At 42.0% G+C, this 11,272-nt stretch overlaps 1 pseudogene; it reads left to right on the forward strand.

Moving 5' to 3' along the window:
• Nucleotides 1-377: 377 nt before the first annotated feature.
• LOC119337092 lies at nt 378-3,150 on the forward strand (annotated as a pseudogene).
• The last annotated feature ends 8,122 nt before the right edge of the window (nt 3,151-11,272 follow it).

The following is an 11,272-nucleotide window of genomic DNA, read 5'->3' on the forward strand; positions in this document are numbered from 1 at the left end:
CGCTGTCGTATAAGTTTTATTTTCCGGTTTTTTTATACGACGAGGCTCATAGCGGTATGATGGTATGTGACAGAAATCTATTTGATGCAGTATGAATATCGACGGTGTCATTCCATGTTCTGTTCAAAAGTGGGTTAGCCTAGTTGAAAAACTGTCACCCAGTCAGAAATTTAGGTTTTATGAAACGGATATGCAGGGCATGTTTAGAATACCATCGATAAAGATGCGTGATTTTTTGCTTCACTTTTTACTCCAAGGTTACAATCCGAGTAACAAAAAATTCATGGTTGAAGAGAGTTCTGGAAGTACTGCTGGAAGTAAAGGTCTTATTTCACTAAGGCCTGATGATGTGTACTCCATATTTGGTTGGAAAAACAATGGAGTGGATGTTTTTGGGTTTCTTAGTACTGAAGGAGAAAAAGCAACCAAAAAAATACAAGTTAGTTTTGTTAGCAAGAAAAATGGTAAGATCATGATTGATGATCTCATAGAAAAGATTGTGAAGAATAAGAGCACTGATGATGACTTTATTCGGATGACATTTCTAGTTCTCTTAGGAACTATAATTGCACAAGTGTCTCATGAATACGTCCCGAAAAAATACTATGCCTCAGTGCAAAATATTAAGTTGATAAGGAAGTTCAACTGGAATGCATTCACTTCATAATTCTGTCTGTCGGAGATTGGTAAGCTTCTGCAGGACGGCCATGTTAGGCAGTGGCCCAAGGGAAACCTCGCCCTTTTGCAAGTACGTTGTATTTATTAATTTCAACACTTTTGTTTTAAAATGTCACGGAAGAACATGTAATTTAATTAGTTTATGTGTTTTGTAGTACCTATACTGGGAGAAGGTGCAACCAATCACCGGTCCAAAATATGATCCGTTGGCATTGTTGAGCCCGCTGATGAGGAACTGAATGGAAGATATGGCTGTGAGAAGAGACAAATACGACTATGAATATGGTCGTGGTGTTGGGATGGTAATCCTAGTAATCATGTTTTTTTTACATTTATGAAATAAAGTAAAATATGCATATGGTTTGTATGTATAATTCTCTTGTTGCATTTTTAGATCGATGACAACATTACAGAGGAGTATAGGCTGAAAAAAATTGCGGAAGAAGAAGCTCAAAAAACCAAGAAAGCTAGTAGCAAAAAATCTAATGTTACTGGAACGAGGAAAGAGGGCAGTACCTCAGAGGCTTCGAGCCAGAAGCCTACTATGGACCGGATTTTGAGTGAGATGAATGAGCTTCGGAAGGAAATGCTTCGTTTGCCAGAGTTATGCACACAGGTAACACTTGAGCACGTCACTTTAATGTCCATCACTGAATTGAAGAACTAAGATGAAATGTTTTCTTGCAGAGGATGATTGAGAAACTGAACAAAACCGGCGTCTTCTACAAACCCAGTAACCTGGAAGAGGACGAAGAGAATCTGTACGGAGGCATTAATGAGTCTTCAAACGATGGTGGACGTCCGAAAAAAGAGTTTGTATATCAAAAAGATGATTCAGACCGGTTCCGCACACCTTCCAAAATGAATTTGCAAAAGGTTGATGACGGCGTTGATGTAACTTCTCATGGAAACACACCTTTTTACTGCACACCTGAGTACTAGGATAGTTTCAAGGGTGATATGGATGATCCTATCCAAGTACCAGAAGTATCAGATGAAAAAGCTCCCACATCTTTAGAGACGGACGAAATCGCATCGCATGCGTCGCTTGGTTCTCAAGGAGTACAAGAGGAAGTGGAGGAGGTTACTGGCAGGCGCAAGCGCAAAGGATCACAACATGTCAAGTCTCCTTATGTGGTCCCTAAACCGAACAAGCGTGCAAAACGTTCTGCGAAAGGAAGTAAGTTTTTTGTGTTTCTAATTGTTCTTGTGTAATAATTATTTATATATTTGTGTTTATAATTATTTGAGTTGTGCGTTACAGAATTGTTCCAAAATGGTGGTGTTAACAAATCTAGTGATGAGTATGATGTGGTGAAAGCGTCCATCAAGTACGTGCGCGCGCATGATCATTCACAAAAACATGCCAAAACAGAAATTTTCAATGATGGCATGGAAGAAGGTCTCACTGTGCGGAGAGCTTGTCAGATTATTAACCATGAGTGGCTAAGTGGCGACGTAAGTTAATTTCATATATTGTTTTACAATTGATTCGAAAATACCATTGTTAAATCTGACACATTATTTATAGGTAATTAATGCATACTCATCATATTTGATCGACAAAGTTAATGATGATCGTTTCATGTTGACAACTTAGAGGATACATTGGTTGCTTCACATTAGACCCGGAAAGAAGACCGCCGGTAACGATTATGAAGCAGAGTCGCATAGTAATGGACCCGTGTATAGATGTGAGGACGAGTATTTCAAAAAATCAAATGTAAGTTTGATTGGTTACACGGTACATACATACGATAGTATGTGCTGATTGTGTTTTATGGTCCTTGTGATGCATACTTACATTCCTCTAAACAAGCAAAACAATCACTGGATTATTGTCGTCATGCATAGCGGGAAGAGAGAGTTTCAGGTTCTTGACTCGTTGATGACCGGAAAACTTGACAGTGTTACTAGAGAACTCGTTGAGGACCTGGTAGGTTTAACTTTCAAATGTGCATTTGGTAACATTCGTTTTCTTTAGTACACTGAATGACATTCTTTCCACCATGTTTATTATATCTTTAGAGAAAACAACTAGCAGAAGATATCCAAGAAGCAAATGCAACCGGAATTGTGAATTATCCGGATGTTTCCAATTGGCCTATTCAAACGTATGACATGCCAAAACAACATGATGGGTGAGTTCTTACTTTGACAGAATGTCGGTCTTGTATGTATAGTAGATATTTAATCTTCGTAAATTGTATGCACTAGGAATTCGTGTGGAATATTTCTCCTTCGATGCTTTCAATATTGGGATGGTGACAAATGGATAGGCTTATTTTCACAGGTACGCAAGTCATGTTTGGACTACGATGTACAATGAACGCTGTGCTAACACCACTTTTTTTCCAGAGGTTAATTGATGATTCGAGAGAGTTAATGATTGCGCAACTTATCTTTTCAGAAAGAAACAAGCTTGATGAAGTGAAAAACAAAGTTATTCGGATATCAAAGAAGAAGAAATAGATGCGGCACGGAGGAGTTCTGCATGTGATTGGGTGGTACTGGAGGACTATATTTTCCAAACGCTTTGCGCACTTGCTTATAAATTTTATGTAATAGACATATTTATTGATTTTACCATTATTTTGTTCCGAAAAGATTATATACTTAATTATGTTTTTTATGTCCACATGATATTTTGTTTCATAGATATTATATAATTAGTCCTTTTTTTGTTTACATGATTTTTTTATTTCCGAATAGTTATATGTAATCGTGTAATCGTGTCGTCGTTAAGTTTTTGTACACTAAACTATGGCAGCACACTGCGTGTTACTTTGTTAGCAAAAACTTAGTTTACAGTGTGGTGTTAGTCTAGTTTAGAAAAGCTTAAAAAATATTTTAGATAAAAAAATTGCACGCCCGTCCACAGAGTTTCTTAGTAAGCCCGTCGTTATCAAGCCCACCGGGCGATTACGACAGGCGTTTCAGAACACATCGTGTAAACTAGGCCCAACAGGGCAGCATCGACGCGGTACATCGATGAGGTAGTAACCAGAGGAGTTCAATGTGCCGACGGGAGCTGAGTATATAAGCTGGTCGTCGTCCCCTTCGGCCGGCGAGGTGGGACTAAACTTGCGTCGGTCGCGGGGCGATGTGGACACAGCCACACGCGACGTGGGCCGGCCCAAAAAGGCAATGGACGGCGCAGACTTCTCGACGGCTCGACGCGCCGTGGGCCGGCCCAGTTACCCCCGCTGAGACGACGCACCAGGGAAACTAACTAGTTTAGTCCCACCTCACCAGCGAAGGCGACGACGACCAGTTTATATACAGAGCTCCCGTCGCCACATTGAACTCCTCTGGTCTATTACCCCGTCGATGTACCACGTCGAATCTGCCCTGTTGGGCCTGGTTTCCACGGCGTGCTCCGAAACTCCTGTTGTAGTTGCCCGGTGGGCTTGATAACGACGGGCTTACTAAGACACACTGTGGAGATGGGCGGGCATTTTTTTTCTTTTTTTTTTCAACAACAATTCGCAGAGTACTTCTCTTATTTTAATATATTTGACAACCGACGGGACTGTAGTAAATACATGCAGAATTCATAATATAAACAATGAATAGTGAATATTTATATCAACAACAATGATGTCTCAACATAACAATTGTCACCACAGTAATTTTATTGTAGTGGACAGAAAATAACAAGTCTCAAATGACAACGGTCTGTAGGCAATAATCTTGTTTCACACATATAAAATACTCAACATGAACATAAATTTAAAAAATGTTTTTCATATAAATGGAAGAGGTAAAACACTTGCATCGTCTTCTCTTGAGTTTTCAAGCCCAGTTGCTGCATAGAATAAATAAAAAAAATTGTGAGAATCAATGTACGGTAGATGAATCAACAAAACTAACATAAACAAAGCAAAAAGACGTACAGTTACATATAAATGGAAGCAGTAAAACAGATGCACCGTCCTCACTTCTGTCTTCAAGCCCAGTTGCTGCATACAAAAAACTATGAGAATCAATGCACTGTAAACAAAACAACAAAACTGACATAAACAAATAATAGACATACTCTTCATTTTTGCTGCATGTGCTCCTGTTATGACCTGAGCCGCTGCATATGCTACATTTTCGTCCAGATTTCTCGTCAAATGCTTTAGGCCTCTCATTTTTTGTCACATCTGGGCCACCCTTACCGCGACCTCTACTGTTCTGCTTAGGTGCGCCCTTGGTGGAAACCTTTACTGGATCACGAACCAGAATATGATCTCGGTTAGGCTCAAATGGATTATTGTTCACGAAGCTTCGCTGAATATCATCTTCATTTCCCCGAATGTCCTTATTCACTATAATATCATCCAGAGTTGCCATCAACTTGTCGAATAAGAAAGGATTACTGCATGCGACATGACATGCTTATGAAGATTTGATGGTCAACTCACTATATCTAGCTCTGTCCTCACCACTCGACCAACCCCACGCAAACAAATCGCTGGTGCGCTTCACGGGCAGTCCAGCTCGTGCTTTTTTTTAGAATCTTCGCAGGACACAACACTTGGGTATCACAGGTAAGTTCAGTGCATTTAAAACATGAATAATATGCTTGCAAGGAAGCCCTTTGCGAGTCATACTTCGGCAACTGCATTTTATAGTTTCTGCCAAGTTACCTGGCGTATAGTCCAGATTAAATCTGTGATCCCTGTTATTCTTCCACGCAACCACAAATCTCTGACTATCGGTCCCTGTCAGTCTATCAATTACCTCAAGCTCCTGTACCTTCTTCATATCTTGTTGCAACATATAAAAGTTTGCCTGCGTGAATGCTTTCACAGCATACGACTCAATGGCCTGACACTCAGTCACTGTTACTGGAAGAGTCTGTGAGGCCGTGTAGTCATCATAAGCTTCATTCCCACTGAGGCGAACAATACAATTCTCGTAGTGTACAATCATGTCAATGATCGTCATACCATAGTCAAGATGAAGGTGCAGGCTGGAGTTCAGACTCTCACTCCTCTGATTACTGCGCATACCAAGGAAAAACCCACCAGACAAATATGATGCAGCCCAAAGCGTCCTCTTCCTGTACATCCTATGGAGCTATGTTTTCGTTTTCTCCGTCTTCCATTTGCGCACAAACGCGGCCCATCTCTCCTCAAAAACCTTATGTGTAGTGGCATAGTACAATAATGCCCTAAACTCCTTCAATGACTTGTGGTTGAGGTGTTTCTGCATATTCTTTTCAATATGCCATGAACATAGACGATGCCACACGTCAGAAAGCACATTCCTGATAGCCCTTATCATCGCTGCATCTCCATCTGTAATTACAGATTTGGGCCTCTTCTGACAGTTAGCTTTCAAGAACGTGTTAAGCAACCAAACATATGTAGCCTCAGTCTCGTCTGAAACAATGGCGCAGGCGAATACCGTAGTGTAACGGTGGTTGTTCAGACCGACAAAAGGGATGAACGGCATTCCATACCTGTTCATCTTGTATGTGCTATCGAACACAACAACATCACCATAGTCTAGATAATGCCGGCGTGACTGTGAATCACACCAGAAGAGGTTTTGGAGCCTGCCTTCAGCGTCAATCGTGTGCTCAAAGAAGAAGTCTGGATCTCTGTCCTTTCTGGTCAACATGATTCCTACGGCAGTATCAGCATCACATTGTGCAAGCAATTTCATCTTCTCCCTATAGCACATGTTATACAGCTTTGTCCTCTGAAATGGTGACTTTGCATACGACCCATACCTGCTAACTATGTTGTCAAAAATGATATGTTTTCTTATCCCAGCTCCAGCCATAGCTAAGATCTCAGCTCTCTCAAATGCTTTGATCTGATTATGAGATCGGAGGAAAGGGACTTCGTCCGGTCATGCAAGATTGTGGTTGTGATCATCGGAGAAACTGCTGACATACCAAAGATTGAGCTTTTTATCAAGCTTAACTGTCAAATGGGCTTCGCATAAGAATCGACTCTCCGGTCTAAGCCTGCGGGTCCGGCCTTCCATGGTACAAAACTTGGCCTGTCGTTTTCCTACGGCGGAACAGAGATACCTCCTCAAGTGTGGAGTCCTTGCACGATCCTTCGAAAATTTTAGCGAGTCCTTCCTGATGCTGAACCCACGTTCTCTCGCGTGCTTGTTGTAGAACGTGTACACCTCGTCTAATGACCTGAATGTCTTTATCATCACTGCCCAATGCCTATCAAGTGACTCTTGCTGATATTCATCATAGCACATGTCAAAGTCAAACTGATCATCATCGTTGTGCTCATCATTCCCGCTAGGACCATCAACACCTCCCTGCAGAATATGACATATAACCTTGCATGTCAATCTGTTCTTGTATTGTTACTAACCATAAATAATGTAAAGAACTTAATTGGCTACGGCTCCCACTATGAGATGCATCGACCTCGCTCTCGGCATTGTCATCATCTATATTATTACGCTCATTGTTACCATTAGCATTTATCTGTGCACATGTAAAGTAACATAAGTGGTCATACAATTTTAATGTCAATCATTTCTCTACAATTTTTTCAACATACCTGGCTCACACTATCTGCATAAAATTATTCATCTATATCATATTCTTCATCGTCATCATTGCCATGTAGCTGTACAAATTTAAAAGGACATGTAAGTGTCAAATAAATAGTTTGTATTCAATACGTTTTGTTCAACATTGAAGGCAATTACATTACCACTATACGATTCATCCTGACTCATATAGTTGTATCCGGGACGTTGGTTCGCATTCAATGACGAGGATCCATTATCGCTACCGGAATCATCACTGGCGTATCCGGTTACTTGCTCCATCTATGTACATACAAATAAGGTGTGAGATCAATGCCAACATTCCACAAAACATCATCGCGAATACAGTAAATTCGTCAACAGTGACATGACTATGTGGCATGCATACAAATTTGAACATACAAAATCATTATGAGGTCATTAAGAGATCACTACTCTCCTCTCTTATTTAGCTAAGTAGGGAATCATTTTGCATAAAAAATGCACAAAAATGCAATGGACAAATCAAAAAGAACAAAAAGAGCCATCCTAACCTACTGTGCGCCGTCGAAGGGTCCTCGCCTGGGGTCGACGCCGATGAGTTGCTGCCACCCACGTCGTGGAGGGCGCGTACCAGGACAGAACGTTCACAGGAGCGCTGGGCGTTTCACCGGCGACACGGCGTGTGGGTGACTACGGACGCCGTCGGTGCTCGCGACTAGACGGGCACGTCGGGGTCGACGTCGTGACGGCGGTGGACCACGGCGGCGTTGATGCCGCTAGGGTTTCCTAGGCGGGGATGGGGTGTCGGTTTCACGCGACACCGGTGACACGGCGCGTGGGTGACTACGGACGCCGCCCGACGTCGTGACGGCGGTGGACCACAGCGGCGTTGATGCCGCTAGGGTTTCGTACGCGGAGATGGAGTGTCGGGGTGGGGCGTAGTTTTTTTTCCTTTCCCGATCGCACTACCGAACCGCACGGTATGCGTACGACGCGGGAGTACGGGGCGCGACGTACACGGGCGGCCGGCCCTACGACGGACGGCGGGTACACTAATACATAATTTAATATGAACAATACTACCCCTTATACGTTTATTGGGGGGGTGGGGGTTGTACCGAAGTACTTCTCTGAAATCATACATTAGAGAACCACGGGTTGCTAGTTGCTACAAGGATGAAGCGGAGCTCGCGGGCAGCCATGCATTTCTACAAGGATGAGGACGCTGATTTCAGTGTGGAAAACATCACGGACACCATTGGCCCGTTCGACGTATTACACGGAGAATCCTATTTGGCGCTGCAGGCGCCGGTTAATGTGTATTTTGTAAATGGGCGTCTGCAGCGCCCCGCACTGGGCCGGCCCGTTACGGTGTACTTTATTCCGCAAGAAAAAAGTCCTCGCCGGGACTTGAACCAGGACCTCCCGCATTAAGGTTCGAAAGTACAACCACCCCGCCACACAACAGGATTTGATAAGATTCAATTCTTTCTTTCTTTATTCTTTCTTTTTTCTTTTTCTTTTTCTTTTTCTTTTTCTTTTTCTCATTTTTCTTTTTTCCATTTTCCATTTTTCGTTTTCTGTTTTTTCTTTTCTTCTTCTTCCTCGTTTCACTTTTTCTTAAATACGTGAACTTTTTCAAATTCAATGGTGTACCTTCTCATATTTGATGAACTTTTATTTTCAAAATCTATGAACTTTTTTCTATTTTTCGTGAACCATTTTCGAAAATTGATGATTTTGTTTCAAATTCGATGAATTTTTTTTAAAATTCGATGAACTTTTCTAAATTTGATGAACTTTTTTTCAATATCTATGAACTGTTTTCAAATTGAATGAACATTTTTTTCAAATTGGATGAACTTTTCTTCAAATTCGATAAACTATTTTAAAAAGTTGATGAACTTTTTTCAGTGTTGCGAACTTTTTTCAAAGTTAATGAACTTTTTTCAAGTTGGTGAAATTTTTTTCATTTTTTGATGAAGATTTTTCAAAATGTTGTGAACTATTTTTTAAAATTGATGAACTTTTTATAGGGCAACGTTTTTATGCATGTTCATGAACTTTTTCTGAAATTTGTGAAGTTTCATTTTTGTTAAAGAAAATCATATATGAGCGGCTATGAAAGTTATTCAAGTGTTAGTGCTGCATTTTATCAGTTGCAAAGATATGCCCTAGTGGTTAGCTGAACACATGTAGGTAGTGCAGGTCGCAAGTTCTTCATAACAAAATACGTATAAGTTAGTGTAGTACTAATAGAAGAATTAAATACAATTTTTAACATGCGAGCTCTGTTGGCGCAGTGGTTGTTGTGTTAGGACTACTACGGTTAACATGAGAGTACGAATCCCATCTCTTGCGTATATTTTTCGAGGATAGTTTTTCTTTTCGTGTCTGCGTTTTTGAAGTAGCTGCTGGGCCGGCCCGCTAGGCAGCGCGCGCGGGCGCCAGGAAGGCTAAGCGGCGCTGAATGCGCCGAGTAGGAGCTCCCGTATTACACGAGGTTCTCGTCTTTCCTTCATGCTGATGCTATGGGTGGGCTTTGGGCCAGGCCTGTCCACACAGACAGCTTTTACCCTTGGTCAACAGAACGACCCTCTGACATCCGGGGCTACGGTAGTCTTGCACATTGGATTATACATGAGCTCACGATTGCACATAGGGATGGCAATGGGTACCCATTACCCATGTACCCGGCGGATAAAAACCCTATTAGGGTAAGGGTATGGAATAAAACATTACCCAAGGATATATTAATAGGAAAATATTAAACTCGTTCGGTATTGTCGGTACGGGTACGGGACAGCATAACCCATACCCATGTACCCATATACCCACGTAAAATCTGTTAAGTGGGCCTTCACCAATCATTAATCTAATCTAACTTGCCAGTAAATCATTCTATGTAGCCGACGAGATACATGACTTGCTCACACACACACGTAGATGGAATGATTTTCGCTCAAAAAAAACATAGCTGGAATGATAAAAGGAATCTCATATCTCTCTCTTTCTCTGCGTGATTAACGTGATTAAGCTTAGCCGCTTAGGTAAATAATAATTACGTGATCGTGTCCATATTTAGGACGGAGATTGATATCCTACCCATCTCCTCATCTCCTTGCCTCCTCAAGGATAGCTAGTCGCCGCCGCCAACGCTCCAGCTGCTCAGTGCCTCGCCGTCGCCAGCGTCAGCCGCTTGGACACCATGGACCTTGGGGATAAGGACCACAGCTTTCGCGTGGACAGTGACGGGGAGGAGATGCAGCTCACGCTCACGCGGACTAAGTCGGACGGCGGCGGCCACCGCGGCGCAGCACCGTCGTTCGATGGTGCCATCCGTCTCCATCCGCTAGGAAAGGGCCAAGCCCCTGGCCAATGTAAAGGACATGTACCTCCTGCCTCGGCATCCAAGGTACAACACAGTCACAACACGTCAAGCCGGCCACCTTGCCTTACCCCGCTTAGTCGATCCTCTTCTACCACCAAGAACAAGAGCAAGGCTATTTTGGCTTGGTAAGTTTCATTTTTGTGTATGATTTCATGAATATGGGCATTAATCTTGTAGTTTTTGTTTTTTATATAGATGGTGAGATGCATTCATAGATGGTACGTAGATGTATAGATGATGTGATGGTATGATGTATATAGGAGATGTGATGAATATGATACATAGTGATGTTACAATGTATATATGAGTGTCGTGATTTCAGTGCTCACCATCCATACAAGCATTGATTTTTGCCTATACATGTTGTATATAGCTGTTGTGATGAGTAAGATTTTTTTGTATATAGACAATACGTAGACATGTTATGATGTACATATATATGAGCATTGTGTGCTGTCCTTTATGATTATTTCTTACTTAGATTGATGTGTGCACACATGGGTATTTTTACCCGTGGATACCCATTTACCCTGCCGGGTGATGGGTATGGAAAAAAATTATACCCATTGACGGATATAGGTACGGGTAATGGGTAAGCTCAAGGGGATGGGTAAGGGTATGGGGTATCTCCACCCGTACCCAAACCCTGTGGGTGCCATCCCTAATTGCACACGGGAAACCATAGTGCCGAGGAAAAGTCAA

This window comes from Triticum dicoccoides, chromosome 7B (genome assembly GCF_002162155.2).
Source record: "Triticum dicoccoides isolate Atlit2015 ecotype Zavitan chromosome 7B, WEW_v2.0, whole genome shotgun sequence".
Taxonomy (NCBI): domain Eukaryota; kingdom Viridiplantae; phylum Streptophyta; class Magnoliopsida; order Poales; family Poaceae; genus Triticum; species Triticum dicoccoides.